Here is a 7,396-nt window from a genome sequence, read left to right as displayed (position 1 = left end):
AAGTTTAAATGAAATAAACAACTTATAAAGCTGATAGGAGCCAGATGAACTCAAAAGCATTCACCTTGCATCGACCCATACCATTTCAATTTCTTAGTGCATTTTGGATGAACATTGGTTGATTTCACAACTGTAAAATATGCACAGATGTAAGTGCTCCCAGACAACTTTCATTCTGAAATTTTACATTATTTATTTCATACCACATACTCCAAATGGGGACTGACAGCATTGTTGAAAACACATAATAATTATTTGCATGACGAACCAATCTTGCCATCTATTTATGCTTCTATAGTCTGATTCAGACTCGCCACAAGTTATTGGTGTGCTGCTCTCCGTTTTGTATTGAACTTGATTCTAATTTTATTTATATCATAGAATCATAGAATTGTAGAGTTGGAAAGGGCCACAAGTCATTTAGTCTAACCTCCTGCAATGCAGGAATCTTTTGTCCAAAGTGCGGCTTGAACCAAAGATCCTGAGATTAAGAGTCATGTGCTCTACTGATTGAGCTATCTCTTCCTAGTGTGTGTATAAAATCATACTTGTGTCACAGGACCAAATGACTGCTTTATTAATGCAGCTTTATCCATGGATAACAAATAATTACATTTGAGACAGCTGTAATATGCAAGTAGTTATGTGTGCATGAAGTGATTGACTTTAATGGGATCAAGCATCTTTAATTGGGGCTTGACTGTGACCTTCATTGCTTTCCATGGCAGTTATGCAGGAATATCTGCATTGGATCCATTGACTTTGGTGGGATTAAGAAGATGCAGTTTCTGGCAACAACAGAGGCATGGGGGCAAACATGTAGTGCATTTGCAGTGCTCCATCTGCTGAAGCCAGCAATGGAAAGCCATGCCCAGAGCTCTCCCTATGTAGCAGCAACATACAATAATATGGAAGACTGATTCGTATGGTGCAAATAGAGAAGTGATCTGCAAAGCACCTCAGTCCCCTGTCCCAACAAATAGGAAGGGCTTTAAAGAGCAGCTTTGAAAATGAAATCCAATTAGACTTTCGTGAATGGAAATACGGCACTTGAAGTTATTGATGGCTCATGTTGAATATATGTCCCTGTCATTGGCAGGCTGCCAGTTCTTCCAACAAAGTTGATTGCTCATCCTAAGTCTAAATGTGTGCCTGAGGCTAAGATTTTCTTGATAAACCCTGTCAAATTTCAAGTTCAGATCAGCTTGGAATACAGATCTTCTCTTGCCCTATCTGTACTCATCAGCTAATTAATTAACCTCCCAGGTAAACTTTGTATTTCTTTAACACTTTGATGGATCTCATAAGTGCAACAGAATTTCAATTCCTAATTATGGCAAGATCAATCAGTTCTGGTGTTTTTAAGTTTTGAAAGTTTTCTTCCTTACATTATGTAAGGGTTTAGGCCTATAAGAAGAAGCCCGCCTGCTGACACCAAAAGACACAGGTTCTAGCAAGTTCAACAGCCATCCCCATTGTTACTGCTTCTGTTTGCCCCATATAAGAATTATGAGTGAAAGAGCCTATGGGTGAGAGACAGAGGGCCTAAACCTCACCTTCCAGGTTGAAAGGCTGGAGGTCTTAAAGGGTAATGGAGTGTTGAGCAATTTAGTAGCATATTATATCTTGCATTTGTCTTGGATCATATATAATCTGCCATCCAGCAAGATCCAAGTTGTCCAATGGACTCTGTCCAGCCTGGTGCTACTGCTGTTGAACATCAGGTCTCTCCATAGTAAAACAGCAACCAAGTATGTTTTAACTGTGGATGAGTGGGCCAAGTTGATGTTCATTACTGAGGGCTGGATGGATAAACTGGGAGGGACTGATCTGACCAAATGTTTCCATTTGGCTTTCTGTGCAGCAGCACCAACATAGTTGGATGTTGAAGCTAATCAACGAGTATTCATAAATGACCTGACTTAAAGAAGCTGACAATACCGGATGGAGGAAGGTGTCACACCTTTATGATGTAGTACAGAGTTTTCTGTCAAATATATTGCTGTTTACCAATTTAATGGCACCTCATAGTTTTCAGGAATTATATAGGATTACAATGTCTTTATTGGAAGCACCATTTTAAATTTGTCTGGTGCTTGGGAATGGGGTAGGAAGGAGGGCTTCATTTGCTGTTCCCTCTAACATTGTATCTGTTGCTTGAAAGTGGTAGGCACAGCAAAACCATTAATAACATTTATGATAGCCTCTCCGTGGAATGAATATTATTGATAGAGACAGCCTGACAGTTGACTGAATCTGTGAACCTGTGAGTTGTTCCTTGAGATCACATACAAATCTTCACTCAGGCATGAAGTATTTCAAACAGCTTGCAAGAAATTCAAAGGAAATTGTTTTATGAATTTCGCTTCTCATTAATATTTTATTCAGGCACTTTTGAAGCGTGGGATGAGGAATCTTTGAAAGTATTATATGTATACGAGGAGCAATTGCAGGGTAGTTTGAAGATGCAAAACTGTGAAGAAATGAATGTGTTAAAAAAAAACCCCCACAAAAAACCCCAACCCTTTTCCCTTGGTTCAGCTGGTTCAATACATCACCCTCTCCTAATTACAGTGGTGGTTTCTTGGCCACCTAATAATCTGAAAAGGAGACATGGGCAGGGCAAGTAGCTGAGGGCTATACAAGAAACCAATGAGATTTTTAGAATACTATTAGCAAACATCACAACACAGTCATTCTGTACTTGCTGTTAAGATATTTTGTGTACATGAGGAGAGAGATTAATCTTGAGCAGTACGAAGGGATCGCAATGATGATGTTTAAGCAAACATTCATAATATATAAAATAAGGTAACACAGAAAGGTGCTTTTAAAAAATGTCAGAAAGGCAATCAACAGATATAGTTTTGTTGATCTGGAGTTCCCCTTACTTTTCTTCATTACAGTGCACAAGAGCATTGGAAGTGCTATTGTGCAACTTCCAGTCATTTCATTGGGGCTTGCAGTTGAGAACTTCCCAGCAATTTGAGTCCATATGGTTTGGTGGACCAAAGTTCCACCTTATCCAGGGCCTTCCCTCCAATCCAGAGTCATGCATCACCCATACGTCTACCAGATTAGCTTGTGCCATTCCATTCAGGCAGCACGTCAGAAACAGAGGACTGAGTTTTTGGTGAATGCTTACAGAGAAATCTTGTAAATACTGAGAAGATTCCAAATTAAGTCAAGGCTTGCTATCTCATCATTAGCCCCAATCAGAGAACTAGTGCACCTGAAAAAGGTACTGTCATGACAAAAAAGAAGGAAGGGGAAGGGGAAGGGGAAGGGGAAGGGGAAGGGAAAGGGAAAGGGAAAGGGAAAGGGAAAGGGAAAGGGAAAGGGAAAGGGACAGAAAAGAAAAGAAAAGAAAAGAAAAGAAAAGAAAACTGGGAAATACAAGCAAGTGAGATGTCATACACTCCTGGAGAAAAGTACCGTATTTTTTGCACCATAACACTCACTTTTTTCCTCCTAGAAAGTAAGGGGAAATGTCTGTGCGTGTTATGGAGCGAATGCCTGCGGGTGGCGGGGGGGGGGGATCTGCTGCAGTCGTGAGCAGAGGATCCATGGTTCCCCTTCCTTCCCTCCTCCGTGGTTACAAAGCATGGATCCACATGGATCCTCAGGATTTTTGCATTGGGCTACTCCAAACTCACTGTCAGATCACATGTCTGTGGCCACAGCATGAACCACAAAAATCATATATCCACTATTTCGTTTAGAATATTTTTTTTCTCTTGTTTTCCTCCTCTAACAACTACGTGCGTGTTATGGTCTGGTGCGTGTTATAGAGCGAAAAATACGGTAATTACTGTTAATCTTTGACGCATCTTCATTTTCCTGTTTGTCACTACATTTTCTGTGAATCATTAATATTTCTCACAATAGCTTTTGTTATGTACACACATATGCAATCTAAAATTAAGTAGTTATTTGTATGTATTTATAGGAAGATAATGTATGTTGTTTATATGAGAATGATGTTCACCTGCTTGAATGTTGGAGGTGTAAGTAGCACTTTGGGGGCATCTGAAATGTTCTCTCTCTCGCCACTCCAAGTCCCTAATTTGAATATTTTTTCATGGTTGTTTGATATCACTATCAGCGAATGAAACTAAAAACTCAAGGCAATCCTTCCTGGACTTGTTCAATAGGCAACCCAGCCAATCAGCTCCCCACTTTCTCACACTTTAACTTAGTTCCATGGCTGAACACTTAGCATCCTTTTGACGTGATCCCAGAATAATTTTCAAAAAGGGAGTGCTTTTCACCACCGCTGAAAACATTCACCCCTAAACCCCACGCCCCCAACAACAACACCTCCATCTCAACTCGATGCTAAATGTTACCATTTGTGCTGCTGAGAAGAAAAGAACTGTACGTCGCTTTGTGGACTGCTGACAAGTCAAGAACCCCTTGCCATTGCACTTCCAGTTACACCCTGTCGAAAGTTGTTGGCACTTCGCAAGCTTCCATTTTGGCTCAGATGACAGGCAGAACTCATTTGAGTCACAACAAAACATTTCCCCGACTGGCGGGCTTCACTGGGGCAGGTGACAGGAAATAATTAACACTCTCTCATTCTCTCATTCTCTAACTCTCTCTCTCTCTCTGTCTCCCCCCTCTTCCCCTTTCCCAGCCCCACGCCTCATGCTTTAATTAATTAATATTGCTTCTTAAAATAAGAAGTTGTTTACTTCAGCAAGCTGATTGCTGCTCACAAAAAACATCTGAGACACGGCTGTGCCCAAGGGATTGCATTAACTTCATTGTTTATTATAACGACAAACAAAGAGCTGCAAAAGCTCATCTTGCCATCAGGCATCCTGACAATCTGCCAGTTTAGTCACCAATAATAATGAGACTGGCACAAGCAATAAGCTCAGCACTAATCTAATGAGGGCCTGTTTCAATTGCCCATTGATATTACTGCAGCTGCTAAGCACCCGATGCTTAGGATATGCAAACAAGAGGTATGTCTCCAATCAGCCGGGAGATAATTATCTTCCCAATATGTCCTTCCTCATGCACCGAAGCGGGGCTGCCTTTATTCCCTCATCCTCAGAGAGTTCATGCCGGCAAAGCCCCTCTAGTCAACCATGTACAACTGATGGGATCATCTCCTCCATGATGAGCCTGAGAAGTTTCAATTAGGGTCTTCAAGCAAGCACCCATGCAGATGGGCACATACGTGTGATTTACAGACCCACGCTTACCGAGATCATGTGATATTACTTCCTTCACTTTGTTCCTGCAGTGAATACAATTAGGAACTGATGGGCAAATGACATGATTCCACTGCTAATGAACTTCCCTACTGAGGACAAGTACAGTGCATTACCCTTTTGTACTTCAGATTCTTAATTGTCACTTTTTTACCCTCAGCATGATTATTATACATGCAAACTTTTTTTACTTTTTTGGAACTAAGCTATCATGTGTAGAATTAACTGTTTCTGCTCAAAACAATAAGTTATTGAGAAGGCAATGCAAGTGCAATCTGATTTCCAAGAAAAAGGCAAAAGCATGTTGGCAATTACATTTCTCAAAGTGTCTGCTTCTGTTATCCTCTTTTTGCAACCATACCTGTAGCTGCACAGAAGCAACTTATATGAAAGGTTGTGTGTGTGTGTGTGTGTGCGCGCGCGCGTGTTGTGGTTATGTACAAGTATGAGAAAATGCACATGCAATGAGTTAAGTAAGCTTCCTGAGTAGCTCAGTTCCCCCCTAAAAAAGAAAAAAGAAACCACCCAAGAGCATCACTGAGATTAAGTATGTAGGTAGTATCTGTCGGTATCTCAGAAGCTTGAGGAGATTGCTGAATCAATTTCTAGCTTTCAGAAGGTAGGACACCAATACCATTGACCTTTATGGTAGCTAACAGCGTATCCTCCAAATATTGTTGGAAGAAATCATCTATCATTTCCTTGCCATTGGTCATTCCCCACGGGGCTAATGAGAATTGGAGTCCAACAGGCCTTGGAGGGCACCATGTTAGCTACTCCTGCATTATGGTATCAATTAGCAAATGATGGCCACTTGGGCAACTATGATAATTTGTGAGGTGCCATCTTTCCCCTTCAATTGCCAACCTCATTATAATTTGTTGTTTATATAGTGCCAACAATGTACAGAGCACTTTACACAGAAAAGGCTTCACAGGTTCGTACTTCAAGGATCTCAGAATCTAAAATAGGCATGCAAAGAGAAGAAAGGAGAGAATGGAAGCAGGGATAATAAACAGAGCAAGAATTTTAATCACACATACTTTGGCTTAGTTCCAGTGTGGTATTGGGAGAAACTGGAGAGATTTCCACTGCATTCCCAAGAATGGCTGGAATAAGGTAAGATCTACCATGCTGCCTTCAAACATTTTAGCACCTCAACCCAAAGTGAAAATGTCTTGGTTAAATACATTGATGGGTGTATCCTTAAAGACTTGCTGTTAGTAGCCCAAGTTGTTCTAGTAAAGTAAATCCTTCCAACCTCCAGAATATAGACTGGCTAAGAAAATCCTGCCTACTTTAATTCATACAAGTGTAGGAAGCTGTAGAGCTCATGCTTTTATAGAAAATTGGTGTCTTGTGCATTGATTTGCAAAACCTGTGGTGCAAAAAGATGGCAATAAATTACCATTCATGAGTTTTAAATTCTGTATATAAAACCTAAAACAGCATTTCCTTTAAAATTATTGGAAAACACCTTAAATGCTTAGAATCGAGGGCAATTCACAAGACAGAAAAAGTGGGATCTGCAACAACATAACGCAGTATGGAATGCAGTATAAAATTCCAACTAGCTCTGTGCACTCTTCCAAGAAAGTGTGCAGAAAGTCTATTTCATTCCCCTGCTAACCAGTTTTCCTCCCTTCCCCCCACAACAGCCATGCCCATTGAGCATGCTCAGTCCTTATTGAGCTTTTTTGTATTTCCCCTCTTAGTAGTATTTTAGTTTTTCTCTCCCCCCCTCCTCCATCCTCTGCTAAACATCTGGAAGAACTTTCTGGCAGTAAAAGCTGTTCAACAGTGGAATGGACTCTACAGCGAGGTGGCAGATTCTCCTTCACTGAAGTTTTTTAAAATGGAGGTTGGATGGCCATCATTCATCAGTCATCTAGCTGAGATTCCTGCTGTTGGAGTTGATGACTCCTGAGGTCCCTCCCAACTCTACAATTCTATGATTCTATGAAGGCACTTGCAAATCAGCTATACTGGTTCCCATTTGATGAAGAACTTGAACTCAGGTTGGGGTTTCTACCAAAAATTTAAACACTCAGATCAGTTTGACACATTGGCAAAATGCAGTTCACAAGCACAACTACAATTCTTCTTGAAGTTCAGGCGCTTAACTCCCTTTAGCTGTAATCTAAGGATCTAAGCCACCAAACTGTGTGCAA

Source organism: Podarcis cretensis (assembly GCF_951804945.1).
Source record: "Podarcis cretensis genome assembly, chromosome: 3".
NCBI lineage: Eukaryota > Metazoa > Chordata > Lepidosauria > Squamata > Lacertidae > Podarcis > Podarcis cretensis.
This window is presented reverse-complemented; position numbering follows the sequence as displayed.